A 20,646-nucleotide genomic window follows, 5' to 3' on the forward strand; every position below is an offset into this window, starting at 1 on the left:
GCCATTTGCGTTTTGGTTCTAAAACTCTTATTTTGCATTTCAATGTTCATAACTTTAACAATACTGGCATGATAAAATGCAGCAGACACCCCTCTACTCCCCCCCTCCCACCACAAAGCACAAACATCACATCATCCTATTCATAGTCTTGTGCCCACCGCCTTGATCCTGTAGTGTGCCTATTCGGTGCTCTCACAGTCAGCATTGTTACCTTTGGTAGTTCCGTAATGGTCTCGATCTTCCCACCCCCGGGCTCCCCCCCCTTACTGCCCACCCTCCAATCCATGGTATTGCCTCCATTTTGCCCATATTCTCCGGAACTTTTTGGGACAGCTTCTTGCTTTATAAGTCACTCTTTCTGCAGCCATATATAAGTCCAAGCCCCTCCTCCATTCCTCTATGTCAGGCGTTTCCGTTGCCCCCCAGTACTTTGCAATGTCCCTTTTAGCCACCACCAATGCGAGTACCAGGAAGATGAGCAGTGGACGTGGCAGGTCCACCTCGTTTGTCATGCCTAATAGTGCCAATTTAGGGTCTTGCGACAGAGTCACCCCTAGGACCTCCCCTAGTTCCGTGAATATGTGCGACCAATATGATTGTATTCTGTCGCATGCCCAGATAGTGTGATAGAAGTCCCCTTGCTGGTGACGGCATCTAAGGCAGGCCGGATCCTCTATTTTTCCCATTTTAAGGAGTCGTACCCTATCAAAATAGGTTCTGTGGAGCACATTCAGCTGGATGAGGCGTAGTCTCGATTTGATCGCCACCTCCCGGGGGTGCATTAGGACAATCTCCCAGTCCAGATCTTCCATTGCTCCAACTTCCGCTTCCCACACGCCCCTCAGCCCTGCCAAGTCGCCTAGCATATTATTTGTTAAAGTCTTATATGTGAGGGATGGGGGCGCTAGAGGGCGCGCAAGCGGAATGGCTGCTTGAACACGCAGCTCCCGCACCTTGGTAAATGATCCTGCATATATCTGCTGCCACGGAGTGCCAAACCTCCTGATTTTCACGTCATCTGCTGCAGGTGTCCCACTCTACAATCGTCCCAAGTCTGGTGGCGCTCTGTTGCTCGCAACTCGGGATGTGAGCGGTTGAAGTTCCAGCGGAGATCGCACTGGAGCTGACGGATTGCGGTGGCCGGCTGCAGCGGTCTACGATACACCGGGGATGACCACGAGGGTCTGGGCCACATGACGGAGCTGACGGCGGCCTGCTGCTGAGACCTCGTGTGTGGACCTGGCCGGGCGGTAGGAGGCTGTCACCCCGCCCGTGTAGAACCCCCTCCCATCTACTGCTACTACCCTCGCTCCTGGGGCTTTGGACTGACCCGCTACTGGTTGCTGGCGGGAGCCGCGGCGCGGCCTGTGTCCTGGATCCGTGTGGGGACCCCCGACTGCCCGGGGCTCTTGGCGGTGCGGTGAGTCCCTGAAGCATACCGGATCCGGGATCGTGTGTTGCGCTTGGCCCCCGTGGTGCACGGCGCCGCCGCGCTTTTACCCGGAGCGTCCATTACGCTGCTGCCCCACCTCTGGACCCTGAGTGGGCCTGCGGACTGCTGCGCCGCCGGCTGCTCCTCCGGACGGGGCCCTTTCCTCTCCCGACTCGGCTGCGGCCTGGCTCCTCCTCCGGGGACCACGATACACGGGAGACTCACGCTGCACCTTCCCGAGGGGGCTCCTCCTATGCCACCCCTCTTCATCGGTGCCCCGCCACTCCCGGAGTCCACTCACCTGGGCCATCGGCGCCTCCATTGAAACGCGCACGGAGGTCCCGGAGCCTCCCCTGCCTCGGCGCCTTCTCCTGCTCGGCCTCACGGCACCTGAGATCCACGCAGGCCTCCTGTACCCCTGAGCCCGCCTTTGCATTGGCCCTTGCTGCCCTGCCGTGGCGCTTGCGGCGTCGCTGCTCTTCTGCAGTCGCCTCCCTCTGGGATACCCTGACGCGCTACCACGCTCCACGGCGCACAGGTGCGGAGATAGCTTACCACCATGGTGCGGCCTGAACATCGGCAGGCGAAACTTAGCTTTGGAGGCGCAAAAAAAGGCGCGAAACCGGTACAAGCGGATCCTGCACCTAGTGCATCGTCCCCACAAGCTACCGGCTCAGCTACCACAAACATTGATCTGACCAACCTAATACAGGAGATGCGGCAGGGGTTTGCCACGGTGGTTGAGAAGGTGGATGGAGTCACTGCTCGACTGGACGCGCTGGTACACAAAGTTGACCGTCACGAAGAGCGCATCACAGCTGCGGAGCAACGTATATCCGACACTTCAGATGTTACCGCGACCCACACGACGCAATTGAGTAGGATGGACAACTTGCTTAGGGTCATTGCGGCTAAAAATGAGGACTTGGAAGCTCGCAGCCGCCGGAATAACATACGGGTCACCAACGTGCCGGAATCCACAGACACGGGCAGGATGGAGCTGTACATCGAGAAGTTGCTCAGAGGCTCGATTGGCGAGGATGCCTTCTCGCCACAATTCATCGTGGAAAGGGCCCACCGCTCCCTGGCACCCGTGCCCAAGCCTGGGCTCCCACCGAGGCCCATAATAGCTCGTCTCTTGAATTACCGTGACCGGGATACTGCGCTTCGGGCGGCCCGGACTCAGGGGTCGCTACATTATAATGGCGTGACGTTCTCCATTTATCCAGACTTCACGCCCATGGTTCAGGAAGAGCGGCGCAAATTCCTTCCGGTAAAGAAAAAGTTGCGAGAGGCCCAGATAGACTATGCGCTCTTGTATCCTGCGAAGCTCCGAGTCACGCACCAAGGCACACAAAGATTCTTCACTAATCCGCAAAAAGTTGAGGACTTCCTGAAATCGCTTCGAAGGACCCAGCGGGATGGTCGAGCAGATGATGAAGGACAAGAAGAGGCAGACTAGTCCCCAGCGCCCTGAAACGGCTAACTAAAGCCATGTGCTGCTCCTTACGCCTTGTCTACTCTGGATGGTGTTCTTTATACAATCTACTGCACAGACACTGGGGGAATTGCGGATGATGGACCTGCGCTGACCCTGCACCCCTGTGGTAACGTAAAACCAAGGTCCACTTTTCTGACCCTAGTCTCCCCCGAGGGCGGTACAGTGATGGAGCTCAGGGTCAGGGAGTGACTGTGCGTACTCTATGTGTTACCCCTATTGGGTGATCCCCTTTACCTTGCCAATGTTTGAGTTGTTGCTGTTGCGGGAATTGGGTGGGGAGGGTTGGGGGATGGGCTGTTGGGTGGGAGAGATCGGCTTCTGGCATGATTGGGATGCTGGGGTGGGTGGGGGGTGGGGATGTTTCAAGAGGCAACCATTGACTAGACTTTCCACGTGGACATTGTTCTGGTGTGCGCACCGTTGCTGGCTGGGCAGGGGTGGCTATGTTACGCTGCCTTTCTTAGCACCGCTATGTTATCTTACTGCTCTATCCATGGAGGCTCTGTCTGAGTGCATTCTGCTAGCCTGTTTGTCCCTTAATGCCTGGGGGCTGTACAAACTATGTATCTTTATGATAACCTGGGGTACACTCTGGCACCGCCAGGGTGGGGGAGGTTGCACTTTGCGGCCCTCTCGGGCTCTACCTTACTCATTGTTGTTTTGTCCATGGCTGATTTAAACGCGAATGCGCAATTGACATGTTTATCCTGGAATGTCCGCGGACTGAACAATGCTAAGAAATGCCGAAATGTTATTGCCTACCTCGATAGACATCATGTGCAGTTAGCCATGTTACAGGAGACACATCTGCCCGCACAGGGTGGCGCCACTTTTGCGAAGAGATGGGCTGGACACCGTATCTTTTCCTCTTATTCGACTTATGCCAGAGGTGTGGTAATTCTTGTTGCCCGCAATGTGCCTTTCCAACCATGTGGGGACATATCGGACAGAGAGGGTCGTTATGCTCTATTGTGGGGCAGAATAGGCCGTGACCTGTATCTGTTTGTGTCCGTATATGCACCTAATATTGATTCACCTGCCTTTTTCACCACTCTATGGGGTAGGATTGTGGCTGTTGGGGCGCGACACATAATATGGGGTGGTGATTTCAACCTGGCGTTGGTACCCACATTAGACAGAGCAGATGGGGTTGGCTCCTATAAGCCGAGGGCCAGGGAGGCACTGGAGGGAGTTATCGAGGAGGGTGGCCTTTTAGATGTCTGGAGACACTTACATCCTAATGGAAGGGAGGGTACACATTTCACTTCTCATACTGGGACGTGGGCACGCCTGGATTACTTCTTAGTCACTAGGATGGTCGCTGCGGAATTAGTGGGGGCTACTCACCTGCCTAGAACCTACTCTGATCACGGCCCTGTACTTTTACGGTTCTGTATCCCTGGGTGGGACGCTCCCCGACCGCAGTGGCGGTTACGCCCTGCCGTACTTCTTGACAACCTGTTTCGCACTGAACTGGGGGAGGAGATAGCGGACTTCTTTCCCAGGAACAAGGGGTCGGTCGAATCGGTTGAAAACATATGGGAGGCGTTTAAGGTCACTGTCAGGGGGTACTGCATATCTAAAAGCCACGGGGTATTACGTGATATTTTGCATTCCATTACCACACTGGAGAAGGAGCTACGGGCCCTGGAACTCCGCATGACATCGGACACTGACCCCGGCCTGCATGCCACCTTTAGGGAGACACTGTCAAGGTATGAGGAGGAGGCTGCCAGGGAAGCGAAATACCGGGGCAAACACTGGGCAGCCCGTAAATACTGTGAAGGTGATAGGCCCGGGAAGGTACTGGCTACACTCACGCAACCCTCACATATACACCACACCATATTAGAAATCACTGACGCCGCCGGTACCACTGTGAGTGACTCGGATGCGATATTACACACATTCGTAACACACTACTCCTCACTGTACACTTCCACGGCTGAGGCGGATGCGCCATATGCATCGTACCTCAGCGACGTGGCGTTATGCTGGCTCAGCGATGGGGACAGGGAGTTTCTGGCGGCGCCCTTCGAGCTCGAAGAGGTGCGGGAGGCCATTATGTCCCTCAGGAACGGCAAGGCCCCGGGCCTTGATGGCATTCCTGCCGAGTTTTATAAAGCCTACATCGATGTTATGGCGCCAGTGCTCCGTGAGGTGTTTACGGAATCCCTTGCTGATGGTATTCTTCCCCGCTCTATGCGCGAGGTGGTGATCACCTCCCTCTTAAAACCAGATAAAGACCCCACATCCTGCGATTCTTACCGCCCGCTCTCCCTCTTAAACTGCGACGTCAAGATACTTGCTAAGGTACTAGCCACTCGGCTATCGCTCCTTATGACCAGACTTGTATTGCCTGATCAGTCTGGCTTTGTGGCGGGCAGATCTACGTCCCACAATCTTCGCACCCTCTTCTCCTTGCTCCGCACGGTTCACCCTGATACCCCGGTGGCAGCTGTATTCCTTGATGCCACCAAGGCTTTCGATTCTATTGAATGGCCTTACCTTTTTTCGGTGCTTGCCAGCATGGGGTTCCCTCAACTATTCCTGTCTTGGGTCCGCCTCCTGTACACGGATCCCACGGCCAGGGTGCTGATTAATGGACGACTGTCGCAGGCCATCACGCTCACGAGGGGCACCCGTCAGGGATGCCCGCTCTCTCCCCTGTTATTCGCCATCGCGGTTGAGCCTCTTGCCTGTCGCCTACGGCAACTGCATCGAACTGGTGCTGTGCAGTGCCTTCAGCGGCAAATTGACGTATCGCTCTATGCGGATGACATCACGCTATACGTCAAGCACCCTGAGACGCATCTGAATCCCCTACTTCGGGAATTTATTCTATTCGGCGGAGTGTCGGGAGTCCACATAAACTGGACCAAGTCGCAATTTTTCCCACTAACGGATGCGGTGCGCGACTTCCCCCTTGATTACCCGTTGGAGTGGTGTAGTACGGATCTCCGTTATCTCGGAATCCGCATCTCTCGTGACAAGGACGAGACACTGCGTTCCAATTACGGAGTGGCCATGACCAAATTAACTGCCTCCGTTGACAGATGGATCACGTTACCACTCTCTATGGCCGGGAGGGCCTCGCTCATAAAAATGGTGGTCCTACCCCGCTTTCTGTACCTTTTCCTCAATATCCCTTATTTCCCTGGCGCTTTCTTTTTCAAAACGCTCCGGTCGGAGTTGCGCAGGCTTTTCTGGGGAGGCAAGAGCCCCCGGTTAAAATGGTCGACGCTGATCCTTCCCTATGACAAGGGAGGTTTTGATGTCCCTGATTTTGAGGCATACTACCAGTGCGCACAGGCGCAATTCGCCTACCACTGGATGGCTCCTACCCCCTTTATGCCACACATAGCGGTCGAAGACTGGATCGTGCACCCGATCCCTCTCAATGGGCTGCTGCACTGTCCTGAGGCGTCCATAACCACGCCGAATACCTCGGTTTCCTGCACTCTGGACGCGTGGCGCCGCATGGCTAAGAGTTTATCGTGCCCATTGATCTACTCGCCCAGGTTACCGCTTGCCTATCACCCAGAGCTCACACTGTTATCGGAAACGGGTTTCCGACGTCTTTGTGATACACTGCGTGTCACCTGCTGGGGCGATCTGTTTCATGAGGGTGGTTTCAAGTCAGCTGAACTGTTTTTCAGTACGCATGAGCGCACTCCCCTCGAGCTCTTTTATTACATTCGTTTGCGTGCGGGGATGAAAGATATCTTACCTGATTATCCTATTGAGCCCAAGATCCTTCCTCCGCTGCACTACCTATTAGGGTCACAGGACGGGGCACATCTGGTCTCTGGACTCTACCGTCAGATCCGCAGTGCTGCCCCTGATCCGGAGTCCGCTGCTCGGATGCGCTGGTCTGCTGAGCTTGCGACTGAGGTGTCGGACGACCAATGGCACTACTGCTGTACGCTCACTTCCCGTATCTCTGCCAGTAGCAGGTTGAAAATTATCCACTATAAATTTCTTCAACGAGTGTACTACACGCCGGTGCGGAAACGTAGGTTCGGACTGGCGGATAGTGACCGGTGCGAGCGCTGTTGTGCTGACCATGCTGATTTTCTTCATCTGGCATGGGATTGTCCCCAGGTGGCTCACTACTGGCGGCAGGTGCTGGAAGCTCTTGCCGAAATGGCGGAGGAGGTGGTTCCTGCGGACCCCCTGGTGGCCCTCCTCGGGTATACGATGCAGATGCCTAGAGGCTGCAGGAAATTCATTGACACTGCCTTACTCTTGGCCAAGCGGCGGGTCGCGTGCCGATGGGGCAGAGGAAGGGCGCCCAAATTCAAAGACTGGCTCACAGACTTGATATACTGCCAAGACCAGCATGCTACCTTTGCAGAACTGCTGCCTCCCTCGTGTCGTCCCAGTGACATCTGGGAGCCGCTTGTGCACTATCTGCTCGCACGCCCGGATGACAATGCTCGATCGGAAGGTCAGCCCGACGTCAATTAAGAACCTGAATTGTGCTCTAGACCCAGCCTGAAGTCCCGTCTGGGCTATCTTGATTCTCATTGCCCGGGCCCCCCCTTGTACCCCTGAGCAGTCATTGACATTATAGGCTATCCTGCCTTGGCCTGCCCACCGCTCCTCCCTCTCTGTACGTGTAAGCTCTATACTATACTCTCTGCACGCTCCTACACCTTCAGCGGATGATGCTCCAGGGTTCCCTGCACCTTTCCACGACCGACCCTTGTTGGTTCCTCTTGTATTGGATCATGCATTCTGAACACGAGATCTCACACGCACCTCTGCTTGCCTGGGTCGCCACGCCAGAACTCTATCACTGATCCTGCTATACAGTCATGCATTGCCTTTTCGTTGTTACCTAGTTGGGGTGTTTTTGTGTTACTGTTTATGACTTTCGACAAACGGGAGAGAACCCTCTCTCGCAAAAAACCCTGTTCCACTGCTGCTCATCCTTGCTAGCCCCACGCCATCGGCTGCCGAACAAGATTACCATGTGTGTATGATTGCCGCCGGGCCCCCGGGATGCCGGCTATATGGCTGTGTACAGACCTCTCCATTCTGCTGCCGGCCTCCGGGTTGTGGGCGAAGCAAGCTGTGTACTGTGCTCTATCTCATACAATAAAGCAGATTTGAACTCCAAAAAAAAAAAAAAAAAAAAAAAGTCTTATATGTGAGGGATACCGCCTGACCCATGATCTGTTCTCGAAGCAGCCTACCCTCCAATGGTGCATATTCCGGTATCTCCGTGAGTGTGATATTTTGGGCCCTCCACGCGTGTCTCAACTGTGTGTATTTGAAGAGTTGTGTGTGGTGCAACCCAAATTCAGTCTTAAATACCTGGAAGGACTTCAGCTCCCCCTATGCAATCATCTCTCCCATAGTTGATATGCCTATGTCATCCCACCTTCTGAAGCCGCGCAGCTTACTGAGTTCTTTTAACCATTGACAGTGCCATAGCGGCGTCTGTCGGGTAGGTTTCCTTTCCCACCCCGTTCGCTTTGTGGCCTTGGTCCAGGCGTTCAGTGTGATTACCGTTGCCGGTAGAAGCGGTGCCCGCATCACACCTCCGTAGAGATAGTACCATAGATTTTTGGTGGACATTTTGAATCTTTCCAACGCATAGGTCGGGTGGTCTGCCGGGGCGTGCATCCAATCATTTATTGGTGTTAGATGTTCTGCCCAGTAGTAGGCCTCTAGGTTGGGGAGCGAAATCCCCCCACTGTATTGGTGGCTTTGGAGCGTCGACAGGGCTACTCGTGGCTGCTTCCCCAGCCATAGAAAAGTACAAAGGTCCGCGTGAATTTTGGGTAACGTCTTGGCCGGGAGTGGGTAATATTCGTTTTGGAGCGTGTATAGGAACTTAGGGAGGACAATCATTTTGTACATTGCCGCCCAACCCAATAGGGTGAGCGGCAGTTGCCTCCACCTGGACATATCCGCCACCGTGCTGTCCATTATCCGCTCTATGTTCTTATTGAATTAAAGTTTCCCATCTAGGGTAATGTAAATACCCAGGTACTGAAATCCCTCCGAGGTATTGACCAGTTTCTCCGGTAGGTTCCCCCCTCTGTCTCTCCCCTGTGGATCATAGAGAACCGACTTGTGCCAGTTTATGGTATGACCCGCCCTTGCGCCATAACCCTCTAACTCCCTAAACAGTTCCGGGACCGTAGTTTCAGGTTTAGTAATGAACAGTAACACATCATCAGCGTATAGTGATATTTTTTCTTGTGCGGAGGCTGAGATTTCCCGGGAGAAGCCACAAATCTCTGGATTCTGTCTTATCTTTGCCACCAGAACTTCGATGGTGAGTGTGAATAGAAGGGGGGACAGAGGGCATCCCTGGCGCGTACCCCTTTCGATTTGGAATTCGCGGGACAACCTCCCATTTACCCGAACCCGCGCTCTCGGTGCCGTGTAAAGAAGCTGAACCCACCTCTGGAAGTTCGGGCCGAGGCCAAACCTCTGGAGCGCCGCCATCAGAAATGGCCAGTGTACCGCGTCGAATGCCTTCTCCGCGTCGAGGGAAAGAAACCAATGAGGCTCACTCCTTCCCTTGACTTCTTGCAACCAGTTGTGTGTGCGTCGGAGGTTTAACTTGGTTGCCCTATCCGGCAGAAACCCCGACTGGTCCATGTGTATGAGCTCCGGAATAACCGACCTCAGGCGATTTGCTAGAATAGTCGCTATAATCTTCACCTCCATATTAAGGAGGGAGATGGGGCGGTACGAGGCACATTCGTCCTTAGGTTTGCCCTGCTTATAGATCGGGACGATCGTAGCCAGGGCGAGGTCCGGTGGCAAGCTCCCCACCTGATACGCTTCCGTGAAGAGGGCCTTAAGGTGTCGTGTCAAGAGATCAGTCGTTCGCTTAAAAAATTCCGCTGGGAATCCATTCGGCCCTGGTGTCTTACCCGGTTTCAGTTTGGCTATGGCGTCAGATATGTCCTCTAGTGTTACCTCCGCCTCCAGAGCTGTGCACGATTCGGAGGATAGTGAGGGCACCTCCGTGAGTCCTATGTATTGCAGCGCGTCCTCACTAGTCCCCAGGTCTTTAGCCTCATAGAAGTGCTCATAGTGCGACGCAAACGCATCTGCTATTGCCTCATCTGTGTGGACCTGTCTTCCCTCCGCCGACTTGATCCGTTCTACCCACCTTGCCGCCTGCTCCTTTCCGCTGAGCCAAGCCAGGAGTTTGCCGGACTTATCCCCAACGTCATATAGACGGTGAAGGGTTGCCAGGGACTGGGTCCGTGCCTCGTTTGAAACCACCTCCCTGTACCTCCTTTGGGTATCTAGCAGTTGTCGGAGCGTCCCTGCATCTTTTCGTGTTTGATACTCCTCCTCTAAGGCCAAGATTGTTGTTTCCAGGCCCGCAACCTCTGCCTGTTTTGTTCGTCGTTCCTCCCCCAACCTACTCTGTATTCTATCCCGTAAGACCGGTTTACTCGCCTCCCAGAAGGTGACCCCTGAGTCGACTGTTCCTTCGTTCTCGGCCACATACACCTTAATGTCCGCTCTGATGCCACGTATTGTCTCCGGCGTTTGAAGGTCCCACGCCGCTAAACGCCATTCAGCTCCCTCCCTCCCCCGCACCCGTCCTATCTGTACATATAAGGGAGAGTGGTCCGAGATACCCCTCGCTTTGTATTCCGCCACGTCATCCGCTGTTAGGTGCTGTCTCGATGTGAATACATAGTCAAGCCTCGAAAAGACCCTATGTGCCCCTGAGTAGAAAGAGTAGGCTGTCTGCGTAGGGTGGAGCCACCTCCAAACGTCAGTGAGTCCTATGTCAGTCATCTGTTGTGCCAAAGCTGTTTGTGTCCCCCCTCTACGCGCTGTCCCTGTACGGTCCTTCAGTTCACACATTACGTCATTAAAGTCGCCACCCACTACTTGTATGGTATCCGCTGTGTCCAGGAGAATGGAAGTGATTGCTTTAAGTGTGCGTGCCTGGAGTTTCGGCGGAGCATAGACCGAAATTATAGTATACCTGCATCTTTTCCATGTCCCTTGCACTCCCACATACGTCCCCTGGGGATCTAGCCATGTGCGCGTAATGCAGAACGGGGATGTTTTTTTAATTAGTATCGCCACCCCTCTGGAGTCTGACGTGTACCCTGCATGTGCCAGGACCGTATGGCGGCCTCTCGCTATGAACGCACATTTAGTACCTCTAAGATGTGTCTCCTGTAACAAAATGATATCCGGTGCTACTCTCTTGAGATAAGCATTCACCAGTCCCCTTTTAATTTTCGACCCCAGGCCATTCACATTCCAGGTTAAGATAGTGACTCCCTTGTCACCCTGTTGCGGTACGGCTAATGTACTCGCCATTGTGTAAAGTGACCCTCTTTCATGGTGTGGCCCTGCGATGGATGTGCTGTGCGGTGTATCAAAGTGTGCTGCTGCGTCTTCCCAACTGTTACCCCCCCCTCCACCTAACCCTCCCGATCCCCAACTGGAGAGAGTTCGAAAAACCTGCCCCCCTCCCACCCCCCCCCTTCCAGTCGCATCCTAACGTAGGACCAAACTATCCGCGGGAGAAGGCCTGTCGCCCTCCCACGCATCCCTCCCTTCACAAACCAAAAAACAGTAAAAACTTAAAGAACAGAGAAGGGCGTGTCAACTTGCGTGCTCCCATATGTCGAGCTGCCATCTCCAAAGTCCCAGAGCACCATCGTTCATGAGTGTGAGTCTTGTGTGTCCATTGCGGGAGCGCTGGACAGCCCTGAAGAGTCTTGCTCCAAATGTCGAATCTCCTCGACTAGTGGGTGGGCAAGGTCCCCCCCTCCTTCCTCTCCCTCTCCTCCAGATGCCCGGCCCTCCGATCCCTCCTCGTCGTCTCCTTCTGAACGGATTTCATTCCGCAGGCAATTGAACCTGGAGCCCGCCACGGATTCGTTTCCCGGTGAAGCCGATCTACCTCTTCTCTTGTCACCCGCGCCATGGCCCTGGTACGGCGTTGCCGGTGTCTGCTTCCTCACCCTTCGCGATTTCCGTCTCTGTGGCTTCGGCATCTCCCAATGAGACCGTTCCCGCATCGATCTATCCAGCACTTCTCGCCCCACGACCTCTCTGCTGTTCAGTATCGGGCGTTCCTCAAGCCACTGCCACGCTTCCTCCGGGTGAGAGAAAAAGATGGACTTGTCTTTGTATAGCACCTTGAGCTTAGCGGGGAAAAGGAGCATGTATGTGATGTTCAAGGTCCTCAGCTTTGCCTTCACTGAGTCGAACGAGCGGCGCTGTTTTGAAACTTCCTGGCTGTAGTCCGGGAATATCATTCTCCGAGCGGATCTCCCCCATTTTTCTGGCCTCTCTCAAGATCAGGTCTCTATCTGCAAAGTTCAAGAAGCGCGCTATGACCAGCCTCGGTCTCGCCCCTTCCGGAGGTTTAGCCAGGAGGGCCCTGTGCGCTCTCTCAATGATAAAACAAGGGGAGAACTGTGCTGCCGGGAAGGTGGTCTTCAACCAGTCGTGGAGGAATGAGGACATGTTCGTCCCCTCAATCCCCTCTCGAAATCCCACGAAACGAAGGTTGTTGCGTCTCGATCTATTTTCCGCATCGTCCACCTTCCACAGCAGTTGGCGGTGTGATGCCTGCAACTCCGCCATATCTCTCTTCAAGGCAGATATCGAGTCATCATTTTCGCTGATCCTTGTTTCGGTCGCTTTCACTCTATCGGACAATTTCCGAAAGTCTTGCCGCAGCAGTGTTACCTCGGAGCCCACTTGCCCAATCTTAACCTCCAGGGCCGCCCGAGACTCCTGTATGTCCGCTCTGGATGCCTGGATAGCCTCCATCAACAAGGCCGTGTCTGACCGCACCCCGGGTGCCACAGACTGAGGCTCCCCCGTGTGTCTTGGCGCCGCAAAGTTGTCCATGGGCCCTTGTTTCGTAGTTTTCGGTATCGTGTCTCTTTTCCCCATGTCTGTCCACTCCTCAGGGGAGGATCCCCCTATCAGATCGCAGGCCTCAGACTTCCGGCGCGCCGGTCTTATGGCAGGGCCGAGCTGGGGGGGGTCTCTCCCCCCCTAGTGCTGGCGTACCGTGAGTTCTGTACACCCCCAGCCTCCCGTGTCGTCTCCCCCTCCGCTGGCAGTGTCCGAGGCCCCCTCTTTATGCACCTGTCACCTTCACAGCCCTCTGTGCTCGCTCTTGTGTTTCCCCGCAGGGGACAGGTGGTCACGGAGCGAGAGCCACCCCCTGGCACTTTCACCCAGCCAAAGAGGGGTTCCGCGCCGCCAAACACCCAGGACGTCCTCACCAGCCTCTGTTTCTGGCCCTCCGGGTCACTCCCCAAACAGCCGGTTGATATGGGGTTCGAGTGATCAGCCCTCTGGAGGGAGTTGGGGGGGGGGGCGAGCTCAGGACTTCCTCCCGCTGGGTCCCACCTTTCACCGGTCTCCAGGTGCCCCCGAGGCTTTCGGCCCTTTCAGGTGCCCTTCTAGTACCGCCGCCATGTTGGTGAAGGCGTCAGGGTGTTCTCCAAGGGGCCCACGCTACACCATTGTCTCTCGGCCACTCTTGGGACAACGTCTCTTCGGGGATCGCACCGGAGCTCTCTCTCCCTCCGACCCCTCAATCTGCTGACCGCACGGCAGGGGGGATGGTGGTGACGGCCCCTGGTTCCCTCTTACCGGCTCAAGTTCGCGCCGGCCGCCATCTTGGTAAAGGCGGCCGGTCTCCGGTGTGTTGCTTTCCGCCCCTCCTGGCTCCGGGCTCCCAACACCGCGGACAGGCTCCTTCGCAGTGCCGCTCCAGGCAGCGGGTTTTGGCCCTGCTGAGTCCCAGGCGGGCTTCTAGGAGCTCCGACGACTGCCGGGCGCTGCGGCCGCCATCTTGGCCACACAGGGTCGCGCCGAGTCGGCGATCCGGGCTGTGATTTCTGCGCGCCCCGGTGCAGTTTCTTCCGTGGAAGCACCCTCGCCAGCTCCCAGGACGTTGCGGCTCCCGCTGGTAAGTTTTGTGCCCCGGGTGGGATAGTTTTACGGCGGATCTGGGTGCAGCTCGACAGGAGCTCCGGCAAGGGACTTCCTAACCGGCCATGCTGCTGGCCACGCCCCCCTCATTGGATAACATTGACCGCCCGACGGCTCAAAAGCACCCTGCACCCAGCCGCGCGAGTGCCGCTGGCTGCGACCTCTCTGTCCTAACTTACTTCCCCCCTTGCCCTGAGCAAGTGACCAGGAGCCCAGCTCCCACAACCGCGTGGCCTCCGATGCAGCAGCCATCAACCGAAGGCCCCCTCCCCCTCATTGGATATCATTGGGCCTACCTACCTCTGCACCCTGCCGCCCCTGTGCCACTGAGGGTGAACTAACTGTACCTACCTGACCATGGGGGACCCCTGAGTCTATGCCGAGAACATTGACTTCATCAACCAAGTACTCACCTGGAAACCGGTACTTCACTTACCTGCCATTGGATAACATTGACCCAGCTTTACTCGAAAATTTTCTAAGTGGGCAGTTTTGAAAACTGAAAATATTCCTATAAAATCAGCCAAAGTCCGAATCCGAAAGTACTCACCTGTGATCAAGGGAGAAGCCAGTACTGTACCTGTCAGCCCAGTACTGGACCGCAAAAGTAATCCCTAGCGGGGTTACTAATAACCTGTAATTTCTCCATGGGAACCCATTGTCTGCTTTTCTATGAAATTTCTTCTAAGTGCCCACTTTTGAAAACTGCAAATATTCTTTAAAAATCGTACGACATACTGAACCGCAATTACCTACCTGTTTTGAGTTAAGCCCCCAGTGCTGGCCCTAGGAAGCTAGTGCTGGGTTACAAAAGTAACGCGATCGTACTTTGCATGTAACCTGAATTTCCTCCCATTGAATAACATTGTGAGAACCACCTTGAAAAGTTTTTTAGTGTGAACTTTTAAAACAGCTTTATATTCAGGAAAAATCATCACTATAACCAAAATGTTTTTGCTAATCTGGTTTCAGCTTAGACCCCAGGACTGAATCCAAGGTCTAGTCCTGAAACAACCAAAGTAATCCATAAAGTAATCAACTGTACTTTTCTATGAAAACCATTGAGCTCAATGCTAGAGTGTACTGCAGAACTGTATTGCTATTGCTGTATTGCTGTGATTATTGTGTGTATAAACGTATTGCTCCTCTGCAAAGTATTTACCTGAGAGTACTCGTATCTCGAAAAGTATATTTTTACAACTGTTGGTTCTAAAAATAAAACAACTGTATCCAAGGATATAATAACAATTGGCCTGGAGTTCAGTTCTTGAGTGTGTGAAACCTTTTGCTGACTGAGTGTGTGCAACAAATGCTTTACACTGTCCTCTGGTACTGCCTTACTGCTCGACCAAGCTACCACTTTGAAGAGTAAGGTCAGTTTTGACTTTAACCTCTGTTAAACCTTTGGGGTTTGTGGACTCTATACACACTGTACTGCCTTATTGTCCAGTATATTTAGAGCCACCTTCTCACAGTAGTCTCCTGCCATTGCAGCGGGTATGTCAATTTTGACACAGTTGTAATAGACATTAGTGGTATCATAATCGACTTCGACCAATTGATGGTAAAGCCTAATTAGTTGCTATAATCACAATCTTGTTGATTATTGGGTGTAATTTTACATCCCGGGTTTTAACTATTAAACCTGATTCACGTGACCATGTACATGTATAATAGACCTATCCAGCGGTTAATCGGTTTCTTCATTCCCATTCTGCTAAGTGTTGCCATCAAACATGGTCACTCAATAGAGCCAAACGCTTTGGTTTCATCTAGGAAGACTGCCACCGCTTTGCAATCAGGGTCAATGTGATGTTAAACAGGGCCCTCGGACTGTCTGCTCACCTTTATGTCATGAACTTCCTTTCTAATTAGACTTCTTTTTGGATCCCTTCTCCCTCCAAGTTATGGATCCCTACAAATGTTTCGTACATACATCATGGCTCGCCGTCATCACACATCCTACATTCCAAGCCACAACATTAGAACCGACAATTCTCAATTGTTTATATTTAAAAAATCAACATGTTTAATATTGTGTGCCGTCATTCTGTGTATCATATGTGTATGCCTGTGGATGTTGCTGTAATCGTTTGCTTTTATTTGTTGCATATCTTCATATAAATGATGCACAATTAGCGCCTTGGCACCTTGGGTTATAGTGCGCTTTACAAATACTATCCTATCTATATGATGTCACACCTATGCCCATGCTGTGACTCAAATACACAAGCTATGATGCACAACATAAATAGCGCAACCAAAATTATTGGGACATGGAGTGCAGGTAGGTAATAACAAATATGTACACGTTTGATATAGTGGTGTACCACATGTTTATGGTGTTGAGAGTTGGTGTCTTTGCTTCAAGGGGTGCCTTTTAACATCCCTTCCTGTGCAAAACAGGGCCTATGTTGCTGACTATAGCAGGTTAAGCACTGGGGTGCAAGTGCGTTTTTATGTAAATGATCCCTGCATATATTTGTTGTCCACTAAGTATACAATGGGCATGACTTGTTCCTGCAGGATTGATAGAGGTCCTGTCAGCAAGTTCTCATTCAGTTGCAGGACTTCGACATCTTACAGGTATTGCTAGTTTTTGAATGATTGAATGAGATAGTAGTTAGTACCAGGGATCATAACGAAGTGCTTTGTATGATATGGGGCAAAAGACTTACTTGACTGATATTTGACAGATGGCTGCTATCCTGCTTGCAGAGTATCCTCTGGTCTGACATTATGTGTTGATCATACTTTTGTGATGAAGGGCTGGGTAGCTGCAGCTGTGAAGTTATCCACATTGATGAATGTTATCATGCCTGCATCCATTAGTATGCTGGGTAGGAATGTTTCCATGCATGTTATCCACTTTTCGTTCACAATATGTGTCCCGGCTGACTGATGCTGCCACAGCGAGGTTGGTAGGAGATTGCACTTGTAAGCCAATTAAGAGTGGTATCTATGCTGCCATGTGACAGGTTCAAAAGCACATATGGTGGCAATGGCATGATAATGTACGTACCATAGGTCCATTAGCATTGTTACACTGGATACCAATGTTGTTAGCTAGACATTGTGGAGATGATGTGATAGGCAGATGTGCTGCTGAGAATTGTGTTGTTCATGTCAGAGATATGTGTGGACAATATAGACGAGACCTTCACACACCCACAACATACATGCTTTTACGTGCATTCCAGTAGCTTGTGTGTGAGGAACATGAAGAAGTATAGGTAATTGACAGAGTGCATACCATATGTGCAGTAACGATTACATGTACTTGTGTTGGTAGACTACCAAGCTCTATCATTCATCTGGTCTGACTGCCCCGTCTAATGGCTCTGTGGGCAGGGAAAATGCAGTGAAGGTGGTCGCAGATGCCCATGTAGCTGCCACCACAGGGCCTGTAATGGTGACAGTCACATAATTAATCTGAATGTGTGGGGATTTTTTATGACAGCTACCCTATTACAGCACAGTGTAAGATGTACACAAATACACAGACAGGTGCGGTTGTAAGACAATGTAGTGACACTGCATCTACACTTTCATATATTTCTGATGGAAACTTCTAGACTGGCCCTTACACGTTTGCCAACAGTATTAAGCAACGTAGAGCTTGACCTCGCGTCTTGCCTGGCCTTCGAGATCACCCTGGTTCAGTTGTCACACGGCTTTGAGTCGTGAACCCAAACGCCAGAAACATGTGTGATGTGGGTTTGTCACCAGCATCCGCTTATTGGCAATCCTTGCAGGGTTTTAAGCCTGAAGTTTTAGGGAAAACATATCCCTTGCACGTTGTACAAATTTTGCAAAATATGGTCTAACAAGCTCAGAAAATCGAGGGAGCAAGTTCGTCAGCACGCAGGAATGGCGGCCATATATGGGTCCGGTGTCATTCCTGGGGCAGGATGGAGACAACGCGGAGCAGCAAGACACCACCTTCTGGTGTGCGAGGAACTTGCTGAGAAAAATCTTTAGATCTAGACTGCTGGATATTTGCAAGCTAAAGAATCTGCCGTTAGATAGAATATCCACCAGAAAAGACCTTGTTCTCCTAGCATGTACTTAGGACAAACATTGCTTTGACACATTGGCTGGGTGATGGGGATGGGCTGCTGTACCAGGCTCTGTTGAACTGCTGTCATGGATGTGTTGGCCGCTGCTGCTAGTACTTCCAATAGTGAGCACACTGGGTCTGGGATTGTTAAAAGAGACCTGTTTCAACATGCGTATTTCTTGTCTGCCTTTGTGTAGGTATTTTGTTTTCTGTTTTACAGTTTTTTAACAGCGTGCTATGTTCATAGATGTGACATGCTGAGTGTGGACATGGTGACATTAATAGTTAAGGCTGTGTATTGCTGCAATATGGCTGGGTACTTCTTACCTGGCCTGATTGTGGTTGCCTTTGGAAGAGACAAGGCATACAGTTGAATATGCTGACTGGGTATAGATTTGACACTGAATAGGCATCAAACGTGTGTTTCCATTGTTGCCAATGCAATGGAGGAGTACCAGCTGTTTGCAAGAAGGGCAGTGGTGCCAATACGCGATCCATCGAGTGGCTGTGCGTGGGTGAGTTGCTGCCCAATGCACACAGACTATGAAGACTATATTCTTATCACAAGCTTGTCAAATAATGAAGATGCCCGCAGCACAAATGACAACAAAGATTGCTGTTGTATACATCCCCAATTACAAGGAACCTACACTAGTGATAATATATGTGTGCATTCATGAAAGCACAACATAGCTGTAGAAGAATTAATTTTTCCTTTTTTTTTATTTGACAGTTACCAGAGAGAGGGTGTGAGCATTACCGAATGCACAATGTCATGCCAAGGTAACCATAATAAACAACAAAGGAGAATGCCAATACTGATACTCAATTTCAAGCAAAAATGGTGACCAATGTATAGACCACAGTTCAATACATCTGTGTGCTATTTAATAGCTGTTTATTCAAAAGTTTTTAACTTGCAAACAATTTTTGGAATTTGGAATACAATTCAGACAATATTATATGACAAAAAATGGAAATGAAGACACGAAAATGAACTAAAACATCACACATACCATCATTCATTAATCTTCAGTCATATCACATTAAGACAACTCACATTCATTCATTCAAACAATGTACTCAAGACAAAACTGGAGAATGAATGCACCAATAAGTTGAGTACTTGGTCTGCCACAAAATCAAAAGCAATATATATTATTCAAGAGAATACACCATATCTGATTCAGTTTGATAACTCAATTTGGACATATACAACAAAATTTGGGTGTATTGTTGCCAATGCAGATGCGAAAACAAATTAGCTAAAGGGCAAAACCAGCAGACCCATCGGCCTACGCGTTTCAAATCCCTATGGATCTCGGGATTCTCTTCAGGGCCAATCAGCTCTGTAAAAGGAAAGAAACAAAGAAACCATGTGTCTGGCAACTCAAACCAAAAACCAAAAGAGCACTGCTACACCTTTGAGGAAACACTCCAGCTTACCAGTAAAAGCTTCGCTAATGAGAGACGTTCATGAGCAGGAGCACCTAAGAAATAGAAAGGGGAGCAGAAAAGAAAAAATAATAATAAAAGTCGTGAGTGTACCCTTAGATTAGCCTTATAGAAGCAGAATAGATTCGTGATCACTGGTGGCTTACCTCGAGTGAAGTCCACCTTGTAACCAGATCGTACAAAAAATATTCAATGAATTAGCACTAGTCCCATGAGCCAAGGCGACCTAGCGAGGGACAAGGTCGTGGTGAGAAGACGATAATACAAGCAAATTGCACAAAAGTCCTAAGCCAAAAGACAATCCTCGTAGTGAGTCTATATACGACAGCGGGTCATGAAGCGCCTTACCAGAAGTCGCCATACGCTGCGTCCGTACAAAAGGATGATTTCAATTCAGCAGCCGGACGAGCGGAATCGCCAAGATGGAAAAGCACAAGAGGGTGATGAGAAGGGCTTGTGGGCATGGCACACGGGCCCGGTGCAAATTACTAAAAAAGGCGGACTCCTTTACCGAATAGACGTAAATCCAGTAGGGGTAAAGTCGTGTCCCGTTGTAGGTCCGGGCCGGAAGACGCGGCAGCCAATGCGCATGCGCACTCGCTTAGGACATCGGGTAATGTAGTCCAAGCGTGGCGCATGCGTGTGTTGCATATATATGTTCGAATACAATTAATGGCCCATAGATCAAAATACGATCTGGGATTACGGATTGTGATTATAGGATCAAATGGCAGCCCCTCGGAATCCCTGAATAGGGGATAAGTAAAATATTTATAGTCCGTGTGAAACATTCGATATTAGGAAAACCTAATCAGGATCCTGGGAAATGTAGTCCAAGGAGGGTGTGTGCACAAAGGTAATGTTTGCAAGCAGGATGTGTGCTGCACACCCATTCAGGCACGATAAATGCGTTCTGGTAATTCGTATGAACTCCTATGTAGGCGTGGATTCAGGGCATGAAAATCCCATTTAAAACGGTCCGTGTAGATACACGGACCGTTTTAAATGGGATTGCGTGCCTGAATTGGTGTGCAGCACACATCCTGCTTGCAAACATTACCTTTGTGCACACACCCACCTTGGACTACATTTCCCAGGATCCTGATTAGGTTTTCCTAATATCGAATGTTTTCACACGGACTATGAATATTTTACTTATCCCCTATTCACGGACTCCGAGGGGCTGCCATTTGTTCCTATAATCACAATCCGTAGTCCCGGATCGTATTT

The 20,646-nt window shown here is 51.4% G+C and overlaps 1 long non-coding RNA gene across 1 annotated transcript; it reads right to left on the reverse strand.

Annotated features, from left to right (window-relative positions):
• Positions 1–18,906: 18,906 nt before the first annotated feature.
• On the reverse strand, positions 18,907–19,641 carry LOC144767376 (uncharacterized). The gene is made up of 3 exons (XR_013598175.1): positions 19,563–19,641; positions 19,408–19,451; positions 18,907–19,310 (listed from the first exon to the last, which is right to left on the reverse strand). It is a non-coding gene; the product is annotated as an uncharacterized LOC144767376 (long non-coding RNA).
• Positions 19,642–20,646: the final 1,005 nt, after the last annotated feature.

The sequence above is a fragment of the Lissotriton helveticus genome, chromosome 7 (genome assembly GCF_964261635.1).
Source record: "Lissotriton helveticus chromosome 7, aLisHel1.1, whole genome shotgun sequence".
NCBI lineage: Eukaryota > Metazoa > Chordata > Amphibia > Caudata > Salamandridae > Lissotriton > Lissotriton helveticus.